The 27,541-nt window shown below is 37.1% G+C and overlaps 2 non-coding genes across 2 annotated transcripts; both read right to left on the bottom strand.

The window, feature by feature from the left end:
- Positions 1–13,310: 13,310 nt before the first annotated feature.
- On the bottom strand, positions 13,311–13,418 carry LOC131183548 (small nucleolar RNA R71). Its single transcript, XR_009151596.1, has one exon. It is a non-coding gene; the product is annotated as a small nucleolar RNA R71 (small nucleolar RNA).
- A 1,123-nt stretch (positions 13,419–14,541) lies between these two features.
- Positions 14,542–14,649, bottom strand: LOC131183650 (U6 spliceosomal RNA). The gene has a single exon (XR_009151690.1). It is a non-coding gene; the product is annotated as a U6 spliceosomal RNA (small nuclear RNA).
- Between the last annotated feature and the right edge of the window lie 12,892 nt (positions 14,650–27,541).

The following is a 27,541-nucleotide window of genomic DNA, read 5'->3' on the forward strand; positions in this document are numbered from 1 at the left end:
TGCTTTTCTTGATATGAAAATTGATATCATATCTTTGTTGATTTCTTCTTTATGCGAGAAAAATAGTTTCTTGCAAAATTTTTGATATCGATATATTACATTGGTTATACATTTGTCTTTGTCGGATAGGATATCGGTATCTTGCTCTAGTTCTTTGTGATAAAAGCGTATTCGGTTCTTGATATATTTCTTGATTATATCTGACTTAACATTGAGTCAACATGTCAAAAGAGCTATATTGTTCATTTTTCACATTATATAAATTAGTTGAACCAAGCTGCAATATTCAAAGCATTTGAGCAAGAACAGAAAATTGTTTTTAAAGTCAAATACACCCCCCTCTTGGACATATTTTGGGACATCAATTTGGTATCGAGCTTGTCTCTCTTGCTTGAGGATTAAACCCTTAGAGTGATCCACACACATGGCTAGTTCATCTAGAAATTACTGGAGTATACACCTTAGCTGAAGGTTATTCCATCACTAGACCACCACTTTTTAATGGCACAAATTACTCCTTTTGGAAAACTAGAATGAGAAACTTTATACAATCTGTTGACATTGATGCTTGGAGAATAGTTAAAGATGGTCCTTATATTCCTTATAAAACCAGTGAAGGAACTACAAATTCCTAAAGCTGAAGTTGAATTTGATGATAATGATTGGAAGAAAATTTCTACAAATGCTAAGGCTATTAATATTCTTCATTGTGCTCTTGATATTAATGAGTATAACCGTGTTTCAGGATGTCAAACTGCAAAAGAAATATGGGACAAACTAGAAGTCACATATGAAGGAACTGATGTGGTAAAAGAGTCAAAGGCAAACCTCCTCATCCGAGATTATGAATTATTTGAGATGAAATCTGGTGAAACCATTCTTTGAAATGAGTACAGTTCTTGACCTTGTTAATCTACTTAAAGCTCTTGGAAAGAGATTTGAAGAACAAGAACTTGTAAAGAAAATTCGAGGTCTCTTCCAAAGGCGTGGGAAGCAAAACTACTGTTATTCAAGACACCAAGGATTTCAGAAAATACACCTATGATGAGCTGATTGGTTCTCTCATTGCACATGAGATGATTTATAAGAAAGATGAGAATGAAGGTGATCAAAAGAAAAAGAAAGGGATAGCTTTCATATCCGAAAAGTAGATGAGAAAAAGAAAAATGTTGCTCTTAAAGCTAATTCAAGTGATGATTCAAGTGCTTCAAGTGATGATGATGAAGATATGGCTATGATAGTCAAAAGATTCAAAAGAGCATTTAGAAAAGGTGGAAGCAAATACAAGAAGTTCACAAAGAAATATGCTCCAAAGACTCCAAATCATTCAAGTGAAATAGTTTGTTATGAGTGTAACAAACCAGGCCACATTAAGCCAAAATGTCCTACTTTGAAGAAGAAAAATAAGTTCAGAAAGGACAAAAGCAAAAGGCAATGGCAGAACTTGGGTGACGGTGATTCTTCATCAAATGATGAAACAAGTGACAAAGAGGCTGCAAACACTTGTATGATGGCAATTGAAGAAAAAGGTGAAAGCTCACACATCGAAGATAGTGAAAATGAGGTAAATCTTGAACTTTCTAATGTTGATGAATTAGAACTTGCATTTGTGAAGACATATGATAAGTATAGAACTTTTAAAAGAAATGTAAAATTTTAGTTCATGAAAATTGTGCTTTAAGATCAGAAAATATTTCATTGAGTATGGTTTCAAAGGAAAATGAATTTTATAAATCTCAAATGAAATTATTTAAGGAAGTTAATGATGAGCTTCACGGATCAAAAGAAGTATGTGAACAACTTCTTGAGAAAAAGCAATTCTTGAAGAAAAGTTGAATCTTTGACAAGAGATTTATCTAAATTTACAAAAGGAAAAGAAACACTTGATATACTTCTTGGGAATCAAAGATTTACAAATGAAAAATCTGGAATTGGATATGATGGATTTATGAAGTATGGAAAATACAAACAATTTTTTGTTAAAGCTACATCCTATTCTCAACCAAGTATTACATGCTTTTATTGCAATCACAATGGTCATATGATTAATGCTTGTCCTATTAGGAAAGGAACCTTTAAGGCAAAGAAAGTATGGGTGCCCAAAGGAACCCTACCTAATGTTACTAACATCCAAGGACCCAAAGTTGCTTGGGTACCTAAGAACAGTTAACTGATTTCAGGTCTGCCTAAGGAGTATCTTTGGAAAGCAGAACATTGGTACATTGATAGTGGCTGCTCTAGGCACATGACAGGAAATAAAGGCAAGTTTTCCTCTCTTACCTTGAAAGAAGAAGGTTATGTGAAATTTGGTGATAAAAGCAAAGCTAAAATTGTTGGATGTGGAACTATTGGTAAAAATCCTTGCATTGAGAATGTTGCATTAGTTCAAGGATTAAAGTATAATCTTTTAAGTGTTAGTCAACTATGTGATAATGGTTTTAAAGTGGTTTTTACTTCTACACATTGTGAGATTCATGGAAATAATGTTATGTTTGCTGGTGCTAGAATAGATAATATTTACCTACTTGATTTAACAAGCCTTGAAGAAAATTGTGAAACATGCTTTATGACTTCACATGATAGTGCATGGTTATGGCATAGAAAATTAGGACATGCTAGCATGAGTACTCTTGCTAAACTCTCTAGAAAGAACCTTGTTAGAGGACTTCCAAAGCTAAGATTTGAAAAAGAATTTCAATGTAAAGCTTGTGCACTTGGTAAGCACACAAAATCATCTTTTAAATCAAAAAATGTTGTAACTACATCTAGACCATTGGAATTGTTGCATCTTGATCTTTTTGGTCCAATCACACCTAGAAGTCTAGGAGGCAAGGCATATGCATTTGTAATTGTTGATGATTTTTCAAGATTCACATGGACTTTCTTTCTTGCTCATAAAGATGAAACCTTTGATATATTTGAAGCCTTTTGCAAAAGAACTCAAAATGAAAAAGGATATTGCATTACATCTTTGAGGAGTGATCATGGAAAAGAATTTGAGAATAATTTGTTTGAAAATTTCTGCTCTCAAAATGGTATTTATCATACATTTTCAGCTCCTAGAACTCCACAACAAAATGGAGTTGTTGAAAGGAAAAATAGATCTTTGCAAGAAATGGCAAGAACAATCTTTGAATGAAAAGCAGTTTACCAAAATATTTACAAGCGGAAAATAAATCTGACATGCTATATTTTGAAACGAGTTTCCATTAGAGCTATTTTAAAGAAAACTCCTTATGAACTATGGAAAGGAAGAAAACCCAATATTGCATATTTTCATGTCTTTGGTTGCAAATGTTACATTTTGAATAACAAAGACAGCAATCTCAAGAAATTTGATGCTAAATCTTGTGAAGGAATATTTCTAGGGTATTCAACAAATAGCAAAGCATATAGGATTTTCAATAGAAAAACATTGACCATGGAAGAATCAATGCATATACTTTTTGATGATGCTAACACTTCCTTGCAAAGGAAAGATTCTTGTGATGATGAATTTGAGCAGATTCTAAATTCAAAGAATTCAAATAATGATGAGCTTGAATCAAAAGAACAAGTGGAGGATGATCAAAATGACAAAGAAGATGAACTCCCTTGCTCCACAAATGTTGAAATTCAAGATGACTCCCAACCAAATGTGGAAGAACTACAAATTGAGGAACCTCAACATCAAGATATTCCACAAGAATGGAGGTATCATAGAAATCATTCCAAAGATGACATTCTTGATAGTCCATCACAAAGAATGATGACAAGAGCTCAACTTAGAAGATACTTTGGTAATGTTGCTTTTGTTTCTCAATTTGAACCCAAAACATATGATGATGCTCAAAATGATGAAAATTGGCTTTTTGCTATGCAAGAGGAATTAAATCAATTTGAAAGAAATAAAGTTTGGACACTTGTTCCTAAACCTAAAAAGCATCTATTATTGGAACTAAATGGGTATTTAGGAATAAAATGGATGAAAAAGGACATGTAGTTAGAAATAAAGCTAGACTAGTAGCTCAAGGATACAACCAAGAGGAAGGTATTGATTTTGATGAAACCTTTGCTCCGGTTGCTAGAATTGAAGCTATTAGAATGTTATGTGCATTTGCATGTTTTAAAAATTTTATGCTTTATCAAATGGATGTTAAAAGTGCATTTTTAAATGGATATATTGATGAAGAAGTTTATGTAGCTCAACCTCCTGGTTTTGAAGACCCTCATTTTCCAAATCATGTTTATAAGCTTACTAAAGCTCTCTATGGTTTAAAGCAAGCTCCTAGAGCATGGTATGAGAGACTTAGCAAATTCTTGCTTCAAAATGATTTTAAAAGAGGAAAAGTAGACACTACTCTCTTCATTAAGAAAATGGGAAAAGACATGCTTATTGTGCAAATTTATGTAGATGATATTATTTTTGGTGCTACTAACCATTCTCTTTGTAAGAAATTTTCCAACATGATGAAAAGTGAATTTGAAATGAGTATGATGGGTGAACTTACTTTCTTTCTTGGATTGCAAATTAAGCAAATGAAAGATGGAATTTTTATAAATCAGTCCAAGTATATAAAGGATATTCTTAAGAATTTCAAAATGGAGGATATGAAAAGTGTTGGAACTCCCATGAGCTCAACAATTAAATTGGAGAAAGATGAAAAAGGTAAAGAGGTAGATAACAAATTTTATAGAGGTATGATTGGTTCTTTACTTTACTTAACAGCATCTAGACCAGATATTCATTTTAGTGTATGTTTATGTGCAAGATTTCAATCATGTCCAAAAGAATCTCATCTTATAGCTGTTAAGAGAATTTTTAAGTACCTCATTGGCACTCACAATATTGGCTTATGGTATCTAAAATGTGAATCATTTGATCTTATTGGTTATAGTGATTCAGATTTTCTTTGGTAGTAGATTAGACAGAAAAAGCATACGGAACTTGTCAATTTCTAGGTCATGCATTAGTTTCATGGCACGATAAAAGCAAACTTCATTGCACTTTCTCTGCAGAAGCTGAATATATTGCGGTGGAAGTTGTGTTGCACAAATTTTGTGGATGAAACAACGACTTGAAGACTTTGAAATTAAATTTGATCACATTCCCAAAAGATGTGACAATACTAGTGCTATAAACATATCAAAAAATCCTGTTAAACACTCTAGAAGCAAGAATATGGAAATTAGACATCATTTCATAAGGGATCATGTTCAAAATGGTGATATTCAAATCGAATTTGTCCCTACGAAAAAGCGACTTGCGACATTTTCACAAAGCCACTTAGTGAGGAAACTTTTGCAAAATAAGAAGAGAACTTGGTATGATTGATGCTTTTGTTTATATTTTGATGTATTCTATTGTTTCCATTTGATATTGATGTTATATATGTTGTTTTGATTTGTTGATAATGATTTATGATATTTTTAGTGCAATTTGAAAAATTAGGTTATATCGGATATGAGCGATGTCTGCGAATTTGCTCTCGGTGGCATACTAATCATGCGCTAATTTTCTTGTTTGCTAAGCGCTTTACCACTGCTCCTACTTTTATTGCAAGCGGGAATCAGTCGATTGCTCTAAAACTCTAAAAATTTTTTTTTTTCGAGCGCCTATTCTGCATGTTTAAAGCTCATTTTACTTAAATACCCCTCTACTTAAAGTATTGCATCATTATGTATTTAAGGGCAAAATGGACTTTTTAACACTTTGATTTGCGCGGGATTAAATTTTTTCTTCTGAACCATCAGTCTTCTCGCCGTCCTTCCTCTGCTACACGCTACCTATTCCCTGCAAAACCTACAGTTGTGTCTTTTCAGTTTTTAAAATTCAAAACCCTTCTTTCCGTCGCCTCGTTTCCCAGAACACAGGCGGCCGTTTTCTTTTCACCTGCTAACCCGTTTAGGTCGCACCACTTCAAGCGTTAAATCTCTCTTCATCGTTCGTAAACTCTTCCGAAAACCTTTGACAGTGAATCGATTAAATCGATTATTTAGAGAAAGAAAATCTCCAAAAATTTTTCGTTTCCGTTAAATCTGCCGAAAGAAATCATTTGGCTTTGGTTATTTTTCTTGTCGATTCGCACTCTCTGTTCCAGTGTATTCAGGTATAAAGTTTAAACCTTTAACGAAATCGTGCTTCATATTCGTCTATGCCTGTGCGTTCTGCTTTCGTAATATGTTGATATTTTTTTTGATTTGTTCTTGTCTGTTTGCTCTGCTTTCGTAATATGCTGATTTTTTATTGCCCTCTGTTGTTTGTTCAGTTTTAACGCTCTGTTGTTAATTTTTGGGCATTAACGTTTCGTAAAATATGGTACATAATATTAACTCGACAGCTATGGATTTATAAGAACTCTAATATTTTTTTTTGCTGTCTGTTCTATTTTGTCATTGCGCTCTGTTGTGAAAAATGAATGTTGATATGCTTAAATTGATTATATATATATATATATATATATATATATATATATATATTTGCTGCTCACATCACTTATTTTACAATCTCAGTTCTCTCTGTCATTTCGGCCTAATTTATTTCTAAGATTGGTTATGGCACGAGACAAAGGAAAAGGGAAAGCCAAAATCACCACATATTCATCCTCAGACTCAACTGACGCCAGTGTCCCTGCGTCACCACCTCCACAAAAGGATGCTCCTCTGGTAATTGGTAAGCCAAAAGAAACATCAAAGAAAAGAACCAATGAGCCAGTCCCAGAAAAAGGATCTAAAAAGAAGAAGATTTCAAAAGCTCCAGTTGTGCGTATGGAGAGGGCTATTCATGAGCCAAGGTATATTCACTGGCCTGCCTTTGTTGAAATTTCCGTTCCTTTGCAATCTTTATTTGAGTATCAAAAATGGGATAAACTGTGTTCTGATACTGAAGGAGTGTATGTGGACTTAGTGCAAGAATTCTATCAAAATTTGAGGGTTGATGATTCTGAAAAAGATGAGTCCTTTAAGGTGAAAATTAAAGGGACAATTTATGAAGTGATGAGCTAGATTAGCTTAATCCGTAGGATTTCCAAATAGTGGAAACAATATCTGCTCCCACAAAGATGTTTTTCTTTGTTGGTGGGTTCAACAAAAGGGATTTTGAGGGTGAAGTGTTTAAAGGAGAAGTGAAGGATAAGACAAGCATTACTCATGCTCATCAACACATTAAAATTCTGAATAGTTATATGATTTAAGTTTTTAATCCTACAACCGTGATCCCAATTATTTGAGTACCCTTGACCTCTGCATAATTTGGCATATAGTGAACCAAATTGAGTTTAATCTTGCTTATTTTATGCTGAAACAAATCATGAGATGGAAGCCACCTTATAAGCTACCCTACGCTCATCTTCTAAATGGTCTATTTAGAGACTTTGGGATACCTTTGGAATCTGAGAAACTTAGAACCAATATGATTCCAATCACTAGCTTGCAAAAAGATGATGATGGTAGAAAGCTTAGATTTGAGCAAGGTGCTAGCTCCAAAGATAGTGCAAGTGGCACTTTAAATGCTGAAGGTATTTTGGAGGAAGTGAACAATTTGAGAGAATTTGTTGAGATGGAACTTGGAGAGCTACAAAAGTTTAGAAGTTTTCAAACTATTCTCATGAATGCTCTTGACTCCAAGGTTGATGGATCTTTGATGCTAATGTACAAGATTGTTGAAGAGTTGTTTAAAATCAAAGTCCATTTGGGTATTTCAACCACTGAGGCTGGAGAAACCAGTAAGGTTGCTACTGGTTCTGTTCCTCTAGCCGAGAAAGTGAAAGAAAAGGAGAAAGAGAAAGAAATAGAAGAAGAAGAAGAAACAGAAGAAGAGGAAGAGAAAGAAACTGAAGAAGAAGAAGAGAAAGAGGAAGAAAAGGAAGAAGAGGAAAAAGCTGAAGCAGAAAAAGATGAAGATGAATCTGATGATGAGAATGGTACTGGAGGCAGCAAAGAGGGAAGTGGAAAAGATAAGATTGACTCAGTGCAGGCGGAACACGAGACACACACTCTCTGCTCTGCAAAGGAAAGGGCAAAACAGCTCAAAGGAACGAAGCATAAAGAGGAAAGCTGGTAAACCCATGGCAAAAAGACTAAAGCGGCAAAAAGTGCGGTGAGTGCAGTACTACTGAGTTAGCAGCTGGGCCTATTGTTCCTTTGACACCCGGAACAGAATTGGCTGCTGCAATTCTTCAAACTTTGAGTGACAAACCTATCAAGCCCAAAAAGCTGAAAATGGGTGCTCCAAAACCAATCAGAAGAAGTTCTAGGCTGAAAGGATGAACTGAATTTTAATTGAATTTTGTCTAACGATGCAATCTGTTAGTTTGCTACTTAGTCTGCTATTTTTGATTTTTGAACTTTTAATTAGTTTGCTATATCGATTACTATTTTATTTGTTTATTCTTGCACTTAAACTGAATTTTGACTTATTCACACATGCATGATTTCTCCCATATTCTTTTGATGCTGACAAAAAGGGGGAGAAAAGTAATGAATGGTAATCTTGATACTTGATATAGTTTGTGATTACTTGTGGATAACATAGTTTGTGCATATGGTTGATATAGTTTTATGGTTGTGTATATTGTTGATATCACTTGTGAATGATATATACAGTTTGTGATTAGTGTGTATATTGTGCATATTTAGTTAGTATATTTAGTCACACTTGACTCCTTAAGAAAATGCTTATGGATGTTTTATTGAAATTATTAAGGGGGAGTTATTTGTGATTAATTGTTGATATAAGCACATACGTAGGAGGAGTTATTCTCACATACACATTCATACACATACTCACACTTATTGACATTTACTTGGTGATTCAATTGAGTTTTGTCATCATCAAAAAGGGGGAGATTGTTGACCCCACAAGCTCAAAGGAGCATAGATTTTGATGATACCAAAACTCAACTAGAATCAAACTAACATTGTTTTAAGTGTTGTGTATCTCAAAGAAGAAGGACAAAAGGATTTTATAATGGATTGGTCCTTATGAAGAAAAGATGACATTCTAAGGATAACACAAGACGAAGCAAAAGAGATAAAAGAAGAAAAGGTTACCTTCCAAGGCTGCATTGAAAATCAGATTTGAAGGTACATCTAGTATAGAAGTTAGTTTTATTTCTTAGGATTTCTTGTGAAAAGAATTGAGGAGTAAAAGTCAATGATGCTTATTTTTAATCCCTCAAAAGATTTTCTTTTTAAATATCATTACTGGCCCAAAAAGTGTTTGACTATGATTTGGTGTAAAGTTTTATAGTTTTGAAAGTTATGCAGAAAAGTTTTCCTGGTATGCTAACTGGTTTGCTACTGATTTTAGTATGCTAACTGGTTTGCTATTTTCTCAAGTACGCTAACTGTTTGAACTCTGCACAACATCGCAGAAAACGACAAAATAACGGCTATTTTCTTGAAATTCGTATTTGTAACGTTCAAATGGGTTCTGCAACGGTAACAAACGTTCCAAAGCTATAAATACACCTTCCTTTGGCCATTTTGCACTTAATGAAAGTCCCTCTACTGTTCAAAATCTTTAAAGCTTTCATTCAAAGTGCTCAAAGTGATTTATTGCTCATCATTGGCTTATTTACTCAACTCTTCTTTATAGTTGCTGTTGTAATTGAGTGAGAGTGAGTTTTTTCAACACATTATTATCATTTGTGAGAGGTCATTCAAGCACCTATTGAAGCTTGGTTGTGATAAGTGTTTGGGATAACACTTGGTAGAAGTGTGAAGCTACTTGTAAAAGCTTTGTTGAGAAGATTTGTAAAGGGCTTTGTCTCTTGCCTTGAAAAGAGAAGAATAGTGGAGTGAAGACTCAAAGTGTGATCTTTGAGAGAGTGGATGTATGCTATTTAAAGCCGATGAAATATAAAAATTTCTGTGTTCATTTTCTAAACCCTTGCTCTTTACATTTATGCAATTTTAATTTTATGAATGATATGCTTTTGCTGATATGAAAATTGATATCATATCTTGTTGATTTCTTTCTTTATCGAGAAAAATAGTTTCTTGCAAAATTTCTTGATATCGATATATTCTGTTGGTTATCTGTTGTCTTTGTCGGATAGGATATACGGTATCTTGCTCTAGTTCTTTGTGATAAAAGCGTATTCGGTTCTTGATATATTTCTTGATTATATCTGACTTAACATTGAGTCAACTTGTCAATAGAGCTATATTGTTCATTTTTCACATTAGATAATTTAGTTGAACCTAGCTGCAATTTTCAAAGGTTTTGAGCAAGAACCGAAAATTGTTTTTAAAGTCCAATTCACCCCCCTCTTGGACATATTTTGGGACATCAATAAGGATCGAGTCCTAACAAGTCAAGCTCCAGTTGTGTCTACCTGTCCTACCCATATCCATATACACACCACACGCACACCAAACTCACACACGCAACTCTAAATTGCCATAAAGCAACATCCACAACAATGTCATCAAATACAAATGCAATACAAGTCATGTCTAACAAATAACTATATACATATATTTATAAGTGATGCATGAGCATGCATTGAATATATAATAATATTGAAATTATAAGTAAAATTAATAGCTACTCATAGAGAGAATGACCTAACTACAGCTGATTTGAATGGATGGAAGAAGACTGGTCGGCATCATTCACCTATACATACACATTAACCTCTATCGATTAACTAACAGAATTAACCATTTAATTTAATCTACAAAAGCAAAAAATAAATCCTAAGATCTTGTCGAAATTTTAGCAAAGTTTCCCATGTAACTAGATGATACATGCATTTTGCATAATCATTTAGGTTAAATTTCAAGGCCATTTCATTCATTTGTTAGTCATTTTTAGCTAATTTTATTAGTTATTTAGATAATTTTTCATAATTATCAATTTTTGGATTAATTTGTAATATTGTTTTGTTTTGTAGGTAAAATGGTATTTTTGAGGGGCTAAAAAGAAATTGTGCCAGTGAGGAGTGATTCCCATAGCCAAAAATGTCAAAATAAAGCTTGAAGGTTGAAGAATCCAAAATTGCCAAAGTCTGCAAAACCTGCTGCACAAGTTGTGCAGTTCTGCACAGGAAAAATAAGTAATTTGTGAGCCTGCTGAAACCTGCATAAGTTACTGCATGATTTATGCAGATTCACTCCTCACTTATACAGCTTCATGAAAACCTGCATAACTTGCTGCATAACTATGCAGTCTCATGCCCTACTTATGCAGCTTCACGGAGGGAACAACTGTTTTGGCCGAAACTTGCATGACTTGCTGCATAACTTATGTAATTCCACTCTTCACTTATGCAGCTTCACGAAAAGAGCTCCCAAACTTGGCAAACTTAAATAACTAGCTGCATAACTTATGCAGTCCACTTATACAGTTTCATGGAGGATTCCAAAGCTTGAAAAATCTGCACAACTAGCCTGCATAACTTATGCAACATCACGGAAAGCACCTAAAACCACCAAATTTGCATAGAATCTGCATAAGAAGCTTGCACAACTTGTGCAATTCTTCATAATGAGCTGGCAGAAAGATTTTCACACGTGAATCTTCACCTCAAACACACCATTTTAGGGTTACTTATCAGAAGAATATAAATAGTGTCATTATCACATTTTGGCCATAAGAAGAAAGAACAAGAAAGGGGGAGAAGTAGAGAAAAAGTCAGAAAATAGAGTAAGAGGCACCACTTCCCTTTTCTAGACCAGATTTGGATTCTTCTTCTTCTTTTCGCTATTTTCTACCTTTCTTGTATTGGGTTTCTTAGTTCTTATTATATTTTTAAGTTCTATTTCCATATTTACTCAAAATCTCTTGTAATAATTATGGATAGTGAGTAGTTTTTCATAGATTCTAGAGTTGGGATGTAATATTTAAGATATTTTATAGATTTTAATTGGGTAATCCATATTTTATTATTTTTATGAGGTTTTATCCATTTCTTGTGTGTTTAATGATATGCTTAGTGTAGGATCCCATTAAGTATTGCTCTTAATTCATGGTTGAAGCACCGAAAGGAGAAAGCCTTGTGATAGATAATTAAGAAATTAAACTTAATTAGCTTAGATCTAGAAATAAACTAAGGATTGAGAGGATTTATAGATTAATTAAGGAACCTAATGGGTCTTGATTAATTTTAACTCTACGAAAGTAGGATTAAGTTAATTAAGGACTATTTGTCTCACTCAAAAGGGTATTCGAAGGATTTAAGAATTAATCCCCTTGAAACCCATAATTTCCATAAGATTGGATAACTAATTTAAAAACCCTAAAATAGCTTGAATATGAATCCCCAAACTCCAGAATCGCCCTTTTATTATTATTAATTTTTAATTGAATTTAATTACTTGTCATTTTAATTCTTTTCATATTTTAATTTGCTCATTTATTTACTACTAATTTAGTTGAATCTTCATATTGGTAATGAGATTATTAATTTTGCATATATAAATTTCTCATCTCAAATTCTATCAATTTATCAATTAAATTTCAAAATTAGATTAAATTAGTCAATTTTTATATAAAAAATTCAATCATTAACACAACTCTTCGAGGGAACGATATCTTTTCTATACTACTTGTATGACCCGTGCACTTGCAGTTGGGTCACATCAAGTTTTTAGTGTCGTTGCCGAGGAGTTGTTTGTTTAAGATTGAATTTTGGATTATTTTAGTTGTTTATAGTTTTTTTTTTTTATCTTTGTTATCTTTTCATTTTGTGTTTATTTGTTCTTTTTAGGTACTCTTAATTTTTTATGAGAAGAGCTAGAAGTGCAAGTGACACATCCTTATTGTTTAATCCTGAAATTGAGAAGTTTTGTAGAGCCAACAAAAAAGAAACTAGAAAAAGGAAAGAAGTCTTGAAAGTAGGTGAAATTGAACCAGAAATGGCTGAAGAAAGAGTTAGAATTACTGGTAGCAATGGTGGAAACAATCTAAACAATGAAAATGCAGCTCATGGTGAAGAAGTTGTAAATGCTAATGTGCCTAGGGGAAGTATGATGGATCATGCATTCCCTCATTTTGATGATTTGAGAGAGAGCATAGCAAGACCAAGAATTGATGCAAATAGCTATAAGATAGATTTTAGGGTACTTCAAATGATTCAAAATTCCCAATTTGGGGGACATCCCTTAGAATACCCACACACACATCTTAAGAAGTTTGCTATGATTTGTGATATGCAAAAACAACCTGGAGTATCTGATGATGCAGTAAGATTGAAGATATTCCCATTCTCTTTAAAGGATAGACCATTAGATTGGCTTGATTCTCTAACTCACAATTCTATTACAAATTGGGAGAAACTTACTGATGCATTTCTTGCACAATATTTTCCACTTGGAAAAACTCAAGAATTAAGGATTCAAATGACAGCTTTCAGACCAAGAGAAGATGAAACTCTTTATGAATCATGGATGAGATGGAAGGAGTTAGAGAGACAATGCCCACATCATGCCATTCCAAAATGGATGATAAACTAGAATTTTTACACCAATATTACTCCTGCAATTAGAGGGATTATTGATGCTCAAACAGGAGGAGAATTTATTATGAAGCAAAAAAGATTAAGCTTATGAGCTGTTGGAGAAAATTGTAAAGAATACTCATCTTTGGAGTAGTCCAAGAGGACCAAGTCCAACACAAAAGAGGCAAGCTACTGGAATGTATGACCTTGATCCATTCAACATGATTAATGCACAGTTTAATGCACTTACAAATATTTTGGCAAAGAAGATGGAAGATTTAAGTATGTTGGTCAGTTCATCATCATCATCTGGAAGTTCACAACAGATTGCCTGTGCAGAAGGAACAATGAGTTGTGGAGCAAAATATGGAGAACAAGCTGCATATGTTGGTAATTATGGAAACAAACAGATAGGGAATCGTTACTCTCAAACATATAATCCAGCTTAGAGGAATCATCCCAACTTTTCATGGGGAAATCAGCAAAACCAAGTCCCAAATCAAAATTTTCAACCACAATAGCAAAAAAGAATTCCATATCAGCAAAATAGGTAACCATTGCCTAATTTTCAACAGAGAAACATGAATCCTCCACCAAAATAGCAAGAGCAAGGTTCTACCACAGAGCTTTGTTGCAATAGATTCTTACCAACCAAACTAAGCATGATGAAGAGATGAAAGAAATGAAAGTAAGGCTAGAACAAATGCAAACACATAACAGAATGTAACACCCTAGGCAAATCCCACATCGGCAAAACACGGGAGAGATGCTGGGTTTATAAGTTGGCGGTTCATAACTCCTAGTGATGCGTTTTAAAACCGTGAGGGCTTCAGCCCAGAGCGGACAATTTCACTAGTGGGCCGGGCCATTACATTTGTGGTATCAGAGCCGCTCCGCGTGCAACCTTGAACGATGGTGGGGCAAACCTCAGCGAGGACGCTGAGTCCCATAAGGGGGGTGGATTGTAACACCCTAGGCAAATCCCACATTGGCAAAACATGGGAGAGATACTGGGTTTATAAGTTAGTGGTTCATAACTCCTAGTGACACATTTTAAAACCGTGAGGGCTTCAGTCCAGAGCGGACAATTTCACTAGTGGGCCAGGCTATTACATTTGAAAATTTGGACCATTTCTCGATTTGTGCATGTCATCCTTGCGCAGGGGCCATGCTAATCTTCTCTGTATCGTTCCAATTTTATCGGATGTCCTCGAAATGTAATGGCCTGGCCCACTAGTGAAATTGTCTGCTCTGGGCCAAAGCCCTCACGGTTTTAAAACGCGTTACTAGGAGTTATGAACCGCTAACTTATAAACCCAGCATCTCTCCCGTGTTTTGCCGATGTGGGATTTGCCTAGGGTGTTACAGTCTACCCCCCTTATGGGACTCAGCGTCCTCGCTGAGGTTTGCCCCACCATCGTTCAAGGTTGCACGTGGAGCGGCTCTGATACCACAAATGTAATGGCCTGGCCCACTAGTAAAATTGTCCGCTCTGGGCCAAAGCCCTCACGGTTTTAAAACGCGTCGCTAGGAGTTATGAACCGCCAATTTATAAACCCAGCATCTCTCCCGTGTTTTGCCGATGTGGGATTTGCCTAGGGTGTTACACAGAATGCTGGAAAACTAGATTGCACAACAAGCATCTTCTTCAGGTATCAAGTCTTTTGGAAAACTTCCAAGTCAGCCGAAAAACCCAAGAGAGCAGTGTCAAGCTATCACTTTAAGTAGTGGGAAGGTTGTAAACAATGAGAAGAGTAAAAAAAATGAGAAGAGAGAAAATGAGAAAGAAATTGATAAGTGTGAAAAATAAGAAAGTGAGAAAGAAAGTGCAAAAAAAGGGTAAAGAGAAAGTTAAAGAGAAGGAAAAGAAATATATACCTCCAGAGCCCTATAAGCCACAACTTCCCTTTCCATAAAGATTTTAAAATTCTAAGCTTGATAAGCAATTTGGGAAGTTCTTAGAGGTTTTAAAGAAGCTATACGTAAATGTGCCTTTCATTGATGCTCTTTCACAAATGCCCTCTTATGCAAAATTCTTGAAAGAAATTCTCTCAAACAAGAGGAGACTTGAAGACTGTGAAACTGTAGCTTTGACAAAAGAATGTAGTGCCATACTTCAAAGGAAACTTCCTCCTAAGCTCAAAGACCCTGGAAGTTTTTCAATTCCATGCCATATTGGAGAATCATGTTCTACAAAAGCTTTATGTGATTTAGGGGCTAATGTTAGCCTTATGCCCCTTTCCTTCTATGAAAAGCTCAATATGGGAGATCTTAAACCAACCCACATTTCTCTTCAGTTAGCTGACAGATCAATTAAGTATCCAGAAGGGATCTTAGAGAGTGTGCCTTTGAAGGTTGGGAAGTTCTATATACCTGTTGACTTTGTCATTTTGGATATGGAAGAGGATTCTAGTATCCCAATTATTTTGAGAAGGCCCTCTCTAGCTACAGTAGGAGCATTGATTGATGTTAAGAGAGAAAAATTAACTCTTAGAGTTGGTGAAGATCAGCTAGTTTTCAATATTAGTAACACTATGAAGAAGCATCATTCTGAAGCTGATACTTGTTTGAGAATTGATATCATTGATGAGCTTATTGAAGAACATTTCAGAAAGAGATATTTAGAAGATCCATTTGAAAATTGCTTGGTTTATGGAGGAAGCATAGACAATGACAATCATGTGGCTGCATATGCTTAACACTTGGAAAGTAGTCCACCATTCATTTCTGCTCCAGTTTTTCAACTCACACAGAAGGAAAAAGTTGAATCTAAGCAACCATCATTCAAGGAAGAAGATGCACCTAAGGTAGAACTTAAGCAACTTTCTTCTCAACTCAGGTATGAATTTCTTAGCCCCAATGACACTTATCCAGTAATTGTAAATGCAAATTTGAGCTCTTTAGAGGTTGATAAGTTGTTAAGAGTGTTAATGCAATATAGGAAGGTTTTAAAATACACCATTGATGACATTAAGGGAATTAACCCTCACTTTTGCATGCATAGAATTATTTTGGAAGAAAATTGCAAACCATATATTGAACATCAGAAGAGGTTGAACCTAAATATAAAAGAAGTTGTTAAAAAGGAAATTTTGAAGTTGCTTGATGCAAGGATAATATTTCCTATCTCAGACAGTACATGGGTGAGTCTAGTACATATTCTCCCTAAAAAAGGTAAAATGACAGTGGCTAAAAATGAAAATAATGAATTTATTCCCACTAGAACAATGATTAGTTGGCGAATGTGCATAGATTACAGAAAATTAAATAATGCCACTAGAAAAGATCACTTTCCACTTCCCTTCATTGATCAAATGTTAGAAAGACTGGCTATGTAACAACCCGATCCTTCTCCAATTGGTATTGTCCGCTTTGGCCCATGGGCCTCACGGATTTGTCCCTTGGGAGGTTTCATTCCCAAAAGTGCGCTGACCAGGTGAGGAAGGCTCCGACATATATGGGCCAAATCTTTTCTTCCCGTTTCTGATGTGGGACACGAAGTGTCACGACCCAGGGATGGGGTTGGGACGTGCTTGTTCAACCAGCTACGCACTGGGGTGGAAACTTCGTGTCCCACATCGGAAACGGGAAGAAAAGATTTGGGCCATATATGTGGGAGCCTTCCTCACCTGGTCAGCGCGCTTTTGGGAATGAAACCTCCCAAGGACAAATCCGTGAGGCCCATGGGCCAAAGCGACTAATCGAGAAGGATCGGCTGTTAATTTGGTATCAAAGCTGGACTCCTCTAGTATGGTGTGTGGTGCGAGGCGCACCAGTGAGCCAGTGGGCTTGTCATGACCGGGGATGGGGTTGGGGCGTGCTTGTTCAACCAGTGCACGCGGGGTGAAAACTTCGTGTCCCACATCGGAAACAGGAAGAAAAGATTTGGGCTATATATGTGGGAGCCTTCCTCACCTGGTCAGCGAGCTTTTGGGAATGAAACCTCCCAAGGGACAAATCCGTGAGGCCCATGGGCCAAAGCGGACAATACTAATTGGAGAAGGATCGGTACATTGCAAGTTTCCACCCGGTCGTAGGCTGGTTGAACAAGCACGTCCCAACCCCATCCCTGGGTCGTGACAAGCCCACCAGTTTTCGACTGGTGCGTCCTCGCACCACACACCGTACTAGAGGGATTCCAGCTCTGATACCAAATTGTAACAACCCGATCCTTCTCCAGTTAGTATTGTCCGCTTTGGCCCCCGATCCTTCAGGCTAGGCATTCTTATTTTTGCTATTTAGATGGGTATTCAGGATTTTTTCAAATCCCTGTCCATCCAAATGATCAAGAGAAAACAATTTTTACTTGTCCATATGGAACCTTTGCCTATAAGAGGATGTCATTTGGGTTATGTAATGCACCCGCCACTTTTCAAAGGTGCATGATGGCATTCTTCTTAGATTTCATTGAAGATATAATGGAGGTTTTTATGGATGACTTTTTTATTTATGGATCTTCATTTGACATATGTTTGGCTAATCTTTCTAAAGTTTTACAGCGATGTGCAGATACTAACCTAGTGTTAAACTGGGAAAAGTGTCATTTCATGGTTCAAGAAGGGATAGTGCTTGGACATTTGGTGTCTAAGAGGGGAATAGAGGTTGATAAAGCCAAGGTTGAGGTTATAGAAAAGATGCCCCCTCCCACCAATGTCAAAGGAATTCAAAGTTTTTTAAGGCATGTTGGGTTCTACAGACACTTTATTAAGGATTTTTCTAAAAGAGCTAAACCTTTGTTTAATTTATTAAGTCGTGACATACCATTTGTATTTGACCAAGAGTGTTTGGATGCCTTTTGCAGGTTGAAGCAAGCTCTTATTATGGCACCAATCATGCAACTGCCTGATTGGAGTCTCCCTTTTGAAATTATGTGTGATACTAGCAACTATGTTATTGGAGCTGTTCATGGTTAAAGAAAGATAAGAGGGCTTATGCTATTTACTAAGCTAGTAGAACATTGGATGAGGCTCAGATTAATTATGCAACAACTGAAAAAGAATTCTTAGTAATTGTCTTTGTATTAAAAAAGTTCATACCTTACATTATTGATTCAAAAGTGGTTGTATTTTCAAATCATACTGCCATTAGGTATTTGCTCCATAAAAAGGAGGCTAAACCTAGGCTCATTAGGTGGATTTTGATGCTACAAGAGTTTGATTTGGAAATTAGAGATAAGAAGGGAGCTGAAAATGTAGTTACAGATAATCTTAGTAGGTTGAAATTGGATGATGACGAAATGGATGTAGTCCCTATAGATGAATTCTTTTTAGATGAACAACTTTTCTCTCTTGTTGCTAAATTATCTTGGTATGCAGACTTGGTGAATTATCTATCCTGTGGAGTTTTACCTCTAGGAATGACATGGCAACAAAAGAAAAAGTTTTTGCATGAGGCAAAATTTTATAGATGGGATGATCCTTTACTCTTTAGGAGATGTTGTGATGGTTTGATAAGAAGATGTATTCCTGATGAGGAGATAGAGAGTGTTATGCATCATTGTTATGCTTCTGATGATGGAGGACACTTTAGAATCTCTAAAACAGCTAATAAAATTCTACAGGCTAATTTCTTTTGGCCAAACCTTTTCAAGGATGTGAGAAAATTTGTGTTAGGATGTGATAAATGTCAAAGGAGTGGAAATCTGTCAAAAAGAGATGAAATGCCCTAAACAAAATGGTATTCTTGAGGTGGAATTATTTGATGTATGGGGAATAGATTTTATGAGCCCATTTCCTTCTTCATATGGCAATAAATACATTCTAGTTGGAGTTGACTATGTGTCAAAATGGGTAGAAGTTGTTGCAACTCCAACTAATGATGCTAAGGTGGTAGTGAAATTCTTGAAGAAATTTGTCTTGAGTAGATTTAGAGCTCTAAGGGCTGTAATTAATAATGGGGGTTCACATTTTTGTAATAAGCAATTTGAGAGCTTAATGAGGAAGTATGGTATAGTACACAAAATATCTACCCCATACCACCCTCAAACTTCAGGGCAAGTTTAAATTTCTAACAAGGAAGTCAAACATATCTTAGAGAAAACAGTGAACAATTCTAAGAAAGATTGGTCTATTAAACTATATGATGATTTATGGGCATATAGGTGTAACACCCTAGGCAAATCCCACATCGACAAAACACGGGAGAGATGCTGGGTTCATAAGTTGACAGTTCGTAACCCCTATTGACGCGTTTTAAAACCGTGCGGGCTTCGGCCTAGAGCGGACAATATCACTAGTGGGCCGGGCCGTTATATTTGTGGTATCAGAGCTGCTCCGCGTGCAACCTTGAACGGTGGTGGGGCAAACCTCAGCGAGGACGCTGAGTCCCATAAGGGGGGTGGATTGTAACACCCTAGGCAAATCCCACATCGACAAAACACGGGAGAGATGCTGGGTTAATAAGTTGGTGGTTCGTAACCACTAGTGACGCGTTTTAAAACCGTAAGGGCTTTGGCTCAGAGCGGACAATATCACTAGTGGGTCGGGCCATTACATTTATGGTATCAGAGCCGCTCTGCGTGCAACCTGGAACGATGGTGGGGCAAACCTCAGCGAGGACGTTGAGTCCCATAAGGGGGGTGGATTGTAACACCCTAGGCAAATCCCACATCGACAAAACATGGGAGAGATGCTGGGTTCATAAGTTGACAGTTCGTAACCCCTATTGACCCGTTTTAAAAACGTGCGGGCTTCGGCCTAGAGCAGACAATATCACTAGTGGGCCGAGCCATTATATTTGTGGTATCAGAGCTGCTCCGCGTGCAACCTTGAACGGTGGTGGGGCAAACCTCAGCGAGGACGCTGAGTCCCATAAGGGGGGTGGATTGTAACACCCTAGGCAAATCCCACATCGACAAAACACGGGAGAGATGCTGGGTTAATAAGTTGGTGGTTCGTAACCCCTAGTGACGCGTTTTAAAACCGTGAGGGCTTTGCCTCAGAGCGGACAATATCACTAGTGGGCCGGGCCGTTAATTTGGTATCAGAGCTGGACTCCCTCTAGTACGGTGTGTGGTGCGAGGACGCACCAGGCGGAAGCTGGTGGGCTTGTCACGACCCAGGGATGGGGTTGGGACGTGCTTATTCAACCAGCTACGTATTGGGGTTGAAACTTCGTGTCCCACATCGGAAACGGGAAGAAAAGATTTGGGCCATATATGTGGGAGCCTTCCTCACCTGGTCAGCGCGCTTTTGGGAATGAAACCTCCCAACGGACAAATCCGTGAGGCCCATGGGCCAAAGTGGACAATACTAACTGGAGAAGGATCGGGCTGTTACAATTTCAAATATAACGGCCCGGCCCACTAGTGATATTGTCCGCTCTGAGCCAAAGCCCTCACGGTTTTAAAACGCGTCACTAGGGGTTATAAACCACCAACTTATTAACCCAGCATCTCTCCCGTGTTTTGTCGATGTGGGATTTGCCTAGGGTGTTACAATCCACCCCCCTTATGGGACTCAGCGTCCTCGCTGAGGTTGCCCCACCACCATTCAAGGTTGTAAGCGGAGCAGCTCTGATACCACAAATATAACGGCCTGGCCCACTAGTGATATTGTCCGCTCTAGGCCGAAGCCCGCACGTTTTTAAAACGCGTCAATAGGGGTTACGAACTGTCAACTTATGAACCCAGCATCTCTCCCGTGTTTTATCGATGTGGGATTTGCCTAGGGTGTTACAATCCACCCCCCTTATGGGACTCAGCGTCCTCGCTGAGGTTTGCCCCACCATCGTTCAAGGTTGCATGCGGAGCGGCTCCGATACCACAAATGTAATGGCCCGGCCCACTAGTGATATTGTCCGCTCTGGGCCGAAACCCTCACGGTTTTAAAACGCGTCACTAGGGGTTACGAACCACCAACTTATTAACCCAGCATCTCTCCCGTGTTTTGTCGATGTGGGATTTTCCTAGGGTGTTACAATAGGACTGCTTACAAAACCCCTATAGGAACCACTCCTTTTAGGTTGATGTATAATAAGTCTTGTCATGTAACATCCTCACTTTAGCTAGTTCGTATGTTCTACTATTCAGGTGACCAATGTCTATCTAGGCAGCTAGAATATCTGGAATTATAATTAGACTAGAGTGATGAGTTATAAATAAACCAAATAATGATAAGAAAAATTAAGGAAAATTTTTAGAAATGAAATGCACTAAGGTTAAATGAGCCGTAGCCCTAGTGATGAGTGACCCTAACAGGAAGTGATGGTGAAGGCCGTTAGCAACCCTAGACCCGGGGAAAACTCCATGAAATAATTTTTGGGATTTCAGGGAAGGATTATTGGGATTTTAATGACAATAAAATGCTAAGAAAACACAAAGAAAATTAAATCAATCAGTACACATCAATCAGTACACACAATTTTAGCTCGTTAAGCTAAACGGAGGACATTTTGATCATTTCGTCTTCAGAGATAATTTTTGACCAACTTGTCCAATTAAGTATGTAAATTATATGATATCAAATATGAATAAACATTACTAAAAATGAAATTAAAAGTGAGTAGTAAAGAAAAGAAAAGAATAAAGATAAATTGATTTATTAAGTAAGAATGAGGTCATTAAAAAACTTTTGGCCAATCAAAATTCAATAAAATCATTTATAATACATTAAAAAAATAAGAATAAGTCAAAAATTGGGAAAAGCTATCAGCCATCCTCATCCCCTCTTTGGCAGAACCTTGTTCCTCTCTCTCTCCTCCATTTTTATGGTTATCAAAGCTTCATTTCCTTAGTTTTCTTTCAAAAAAAACCCTAATTTTCCAACATAAAACCTTAATATTTCATCTTGGTGAAGATTTTGGGAGCAAAAAGAAGTAGAAAAAAGGAGTTTTTACAAGCTTGGAATTGACTCCATTCAAAGTTAGTGTCCAATTTTTTCTCTCTCTCACTCAATTCATGTTTAAGGATATGAGATAAGTTGAAATTGTAAGAAAAATAGAATAAATTTTATATGTATGTATCCCTATAATTTTGGAAGCTTAGGGATGGTTAGGGTTTGATGAATCCTTGAAACAAAGTAGTATGTTAGCTGCCCTTGACATGAGTTGAGTAATTAAACATTTAATTGTAAGTTTAATGCATGAATGGAACTTGAAAACTTGGGGACTTGAGCAAAATTAGGATTTTCTCATGTAATGATATATGAACATTATAATGGTCAATTAGTGACCATTTGGCTATATTTGATGAGGAATTGAAGTGATTTATGCCAATGGAATTGAGGTTAGGTATGCTACCTTAGGTGACCTGTAGGGCTGGATGTGAGTCCAGTAAGTTTGGGCAGTTGTAACTTAAGAGGTGTAAGTTTAATTGGTGCAAGGCAAATTGGACATGAAACTAGACACATAATGGCACAACTTTGATGAAGAAACCCTACCTAGAAAACTAACCTAAGTTGACCTAAAAACTACCCTAATCCGGGTGACCAACATGCTATCCCTGGAAAATGACTAAATGAACAGTATTTGTTCAAATGGTCATAACTCAGTGTAGAAAAGTCCAATTGACCTGAAATTTATATCAATGAAAAGCTTAGACAATTTAGAACAACTTTCATGAAGAACATCAAACCAAATTCTTACCATAACCCATCTGAATTGCTAACCAAAGTCAAGGTATCAAAACTGCCAGAACCATTTCTGCCCAGAAATTCTGGGTAGATACCAATCTGGCCAACCTTAAAGAAATTAGCATAACTTGAGCTAGAAAAATCCAAATGGAGTGATTCAAAAAGGGAATTAAAGAAGGCACATAAATGAACAACTTCGTTTGAGAACATTTGGCAAAATTCTCATTGTAGAATTGCCTAATGGAACAGTAATCTCTAGTACCCAAAACTAAAATTTTTTATTTATTTCCTATTGGTTTTAAGTATTGATTGGCAACCAATGCCAACACTTTTGTAAACCAAACTATGGTAATTTCATGTGGTTAGAACTCATGTAACTATTATGTATGAAAAAGTCAATAATTTAAGTCGAATAGTAAAATAAATAGTAACCTTACATGTTAAACACAAATATTCAATTAAGAGCTTTGTAATATGCCCTAGTAGACCTAGTAAGAATGGTTTGGATAGGTTGGCTTGCCAATAGGGTTCTGTTAGTATTATTGCATATGGCTTCATGCCATTCTGTGTTTTATGGCCTTTCGTGCCATTTTATGATATAATAGCCTTTAGCTATTTTGATTGAGATTACTATACTTGGTTTCATGCCTAATAATTATTACAGCTTATTAGCTGTTCCGTTGCACAACGGGAGACACATTGTGTCTGATGGTGTGACGGCCCGAGGTACTTGGTACCCAGTGCCAGTTTACCCATTTATTCAGTCCAGTCCACTAATATAGGTTACTTTGGGCCATCAAAATAAATCTTACCAAATTTTAATCAAATGATTAACATAAAAAGTATCAGATTACTGCAAATAATTACTAGAAACTCGGTCTACATAAAATGTCAGCATACACTAGGCATGTTTATTTCATTTTAGTTATTTTTATTTTATTATTGGCACAACTAAGTAGTATTGCTTAGCACGTTGCTTTTGCCATGCGTAGGTACAGGAGATACAGAGCATGAGCCTAGTAGACCCCAGATTAGGTGAGAGTCAGATCTACTAGTGTTCTATGTCACCTCTCATCTTCAGTGTATTTTGGTAGGGTACTAGGATTCTCTTTTGCACTTTTGTAAATTGTATTTTGTATTTAGGTCTTTATGTTATCATGTAAATTATAAACACTTGTATCATTTTGTATTGTAAATTAATGAAATTAAGTATTGCCTTCATAAACTTGAGTTCAAATTGAATTATATATGATATGGATTGAATGAATAAAAACTATTGAGAAATGTTTAGATGATAGTGATTATTTGGAGTTGAGTATGATTGGAAAAATATTTGGAAGTGTTTTCCACATGTTTCGAAGAACTATTTTCTACATTTTTAGCTGGCACTCTGCTGAATTTTTTGAAAAATCTTCGGAACCTCAAATAAATTTAAAATTTCAATAAATGATGTAAATGATATCAATTTCATAAGTTTCACTTAGTGACCCATAAATAAATAAATTTTGAAATGATAAATAACAATGAGTTAAGATCTGTTGTTTCAGCACACTGTGTGGCATATCTTGCTCTGCTGCACTGTAGACAGGTAAGGGTGTCACATTTAGTGGTATCAGAGCATCGGTTTAGGCATTTCTGGGCCTAGATAGAGTACATACCATTGCATTGCACTTATAAATGTTGAGGTGACACTGATGCAGATCTGTTGTTTTTGGTACTTTTGATTAGGATCTGGATCCTGCTTCTCAAAGAACAATTGATGAAGAGGTGGAGAGTCGTGCTCCACCGAGGGCTGAATCAGGAGACAGGGGAGAACTTGCTCCACCTGCCCAACATCAGTTTCCGTTACTCCAACAAATGACTGAATTTTATCGGCAAATGATGGGGGCAATTCCACCACCACAACCACAGCCACAACCTCCGCCACCACCACAGATGTCCCATCTAGAAAAACTACAAAAACATGGGGCTATAGATTTCTTGGGGAAGAAGCAGGATGACCCCATAACAGTTGAAAATTGGCTTGATAGAACTGGAAGAGTGTTAAAACCGCTCCACTGTACCCCAGAGCAGAACCTGGAGGGTGTTGTGTCCCTACTTTAAGATGATGCATACCAGTAGTGGGACACAGTATCTAGTGAGGTGCAGCCAGATCAGATCACGTTGGATTTCTTCCTCATAGAGTTAAGAAAGAAGTGTGTCAGTAAGGTGTACCTAGAAGAGAGAAGAAGAAAATTTATCAGTCTGAGGCAGAGGGAGCTATCAGTGGCAGAATATAAGCGCGAATTTGTCAGACTGAACCTGTATGGGAGGGAGATAGTCCCTACAGAGGCTAAGAGGTGCAGAAGGTTTAAAGAAGGGCTAAATGACAATATTATGCTTATGATAACAGTGTTGGAGATTATGGATTTTTCCAAATTAGTTGATGCTGCATTAAAAGTAGAAAGAGTCAGAATAAATGAGCAGAACAAAAGGGAAAGACAGTAGAAGAGGGATCCAGGTCAGTCTAGTTCATCCTCTGCTCCCAGTAAAAAGTTTAAGGGTCCTCCTGCTCATATTTTGGGTAAGCCTCAAGGTCAAGGTCAGTCCCAAGGGCCCAGACCACAGTTCACACCTAGGAGAGGCCAGTCCACACCATCAGTGGGCAGCTCTCCAGGGACGGTGTTCAGGGGACCAGCCCTAGCATCTTCTGCCTATCCATACTACTAGAAGTGGCATAAGGGGGAATGTTGGTGAGTGACTGGTATTTGCTTACGATGTGAGTCTACAGAACATCAGATCAGAAATTCTCTGAAGAGGACTGTTATAGCTATCCCAGCACAAGCAGATAAGCCTACCCCTGCACCTTAAAGGGATAGAAGCTCCAGTAAATCTGAGGCAGCTGGTCCATCACACAGGCCTGCATCTAAGTCAGTCGAGAGGCTAGAGTACCTGCTAGAGCTTATGCCATGAGAGCCCAGGAGGAGCAAGATGCCCTAGATGTCATCAAGGGTACGTTCTTCCTCTACACCTTACCTTTGCATGCATTGGTGGATCCAGAATCTATCCATTCATATATCTGCATTAAGCTACCCGTAGAGAGGGGAATTTTAGTAGAGGAAGGTGACCAAGACATTCTGGTCGCTAATCCACTAGGTCACAGTGTGGTAGTGAATAAGGTGTATAAAGGTTACCCATTGAGGATTCAGGGGTATGAATTCTCGATAGACCTAATTGAATTGCCCTTCCACGAGTTTGACGTAATTTTGGGAATGGACTGGCTGTCATGTCATCAGGCAATAGTGGACTGTAGATTGAAGAGGATTTTATTGAAAACTCCTTAGGGTACTGAGATCACAATTGTGGGTGAAAGGATAGATTTCCTATCTAATGTCATCTCAGCCACAGTTGCAAGAAGATTGATGAGAAAAGGCTGTGAAGCCTACCTAGCACACGTGGTTGATACTAGGTAAGCTAAGCCAGACCTGTGTGATATACCTACAGTAAGAGACTTTCCAAATGTGTTCCCTGAAGAATTACCTGGTTTGCCACCAGAAAGGGAAGTCGAATTTGCTATTGAGGTAATGCCCGGTATAGCACCAATTTCTATTACTCCTTATAGGATAGCACCCACTAAATTGAAGGAGCTAAAAATCCAGTTGCAGGAGTTACTGGACAAGGGGTTCATACGCCCCAGTGTGTCAATATGGGGAGCCCTGGTGATATTTGTGAAGAAGAAGGATGGGACTTTAAGATTGTACATTGATTACCGACAGTTGAACAAAGTAACTGTGAAGAATAAATATCCGTTGCCCAAAATTGACGATCTGTTTGATCAGTTGAAGGGAGCCGGTATATTTTCAAAAATTGATCTCAGATCAGGGTATCATCAACTGAGGGTAAAGGATGCAGATGTGTCTAAAACTGCATTCAGAACCCGATATGGGCACTATGAATTCTTAGTGATGCTGTTTGGGTTAACAAATGCACCAGCAGCATTCATGGACCTTATGAACCGTATCTTCTATCCATATCTAGATCGGTTTATAGTGGTCTTCATTGATGACATCCTAGTATATTCCAAGAGCAGGGAAGAAAATGATGAACATTTGAGGATTATTCTGCAAACCCTACGAGAAAAGAAGCTGTATGCTAAGCTGTCCAAGTGTGACTTCTGGATGAGTGACATCTCCTTCCTTAGACACATAGTATTCGCTGGAGTAGATCCTAAGAAGATTGAAGCAGTGATGGAATGGAAGTCTCCTAGAAATACAACTAAAGTCAGAAGTTTCTTGGGGCTAGCTAGGTATTACAGAAGATTTGTGAAGGGGTTCTCTCTCATAGCTACTCCAATGACCAAGTTGTTACACAAGAATGTGAAATTTGGCTGGAATGACAAGTGTGAAGCCAGTTTTGAGAGGCTGAAGGCTATATTAACAGAAGCACCAGTGTTAACACAGCCAGTGTTGGGAAAGGACTTCGTGGTCTATAGTGATGTCTCACATAATGGGTTAGGGTGTGTATTGATGTAAGAGGGAAAAGTGGTCGCCTATGCTTCTAGGCAGTTAA

This window comes from Hevea brasiliensis, chromosome 9 (genome assembly GCF_030052815.1).
Source record: "Hevea brasiliensis isolate MT/VB/25A 57/8 chromosome 9, ASM3005281v1, whole genome shotgun sequence".
Lineage (NCBI taxonomy): Eukaryota > Viridiplantae > Streptophyta > Magnoliopsida > Malpighiales > Euphorbiaceae > Hevea > Hevea brasiliensis.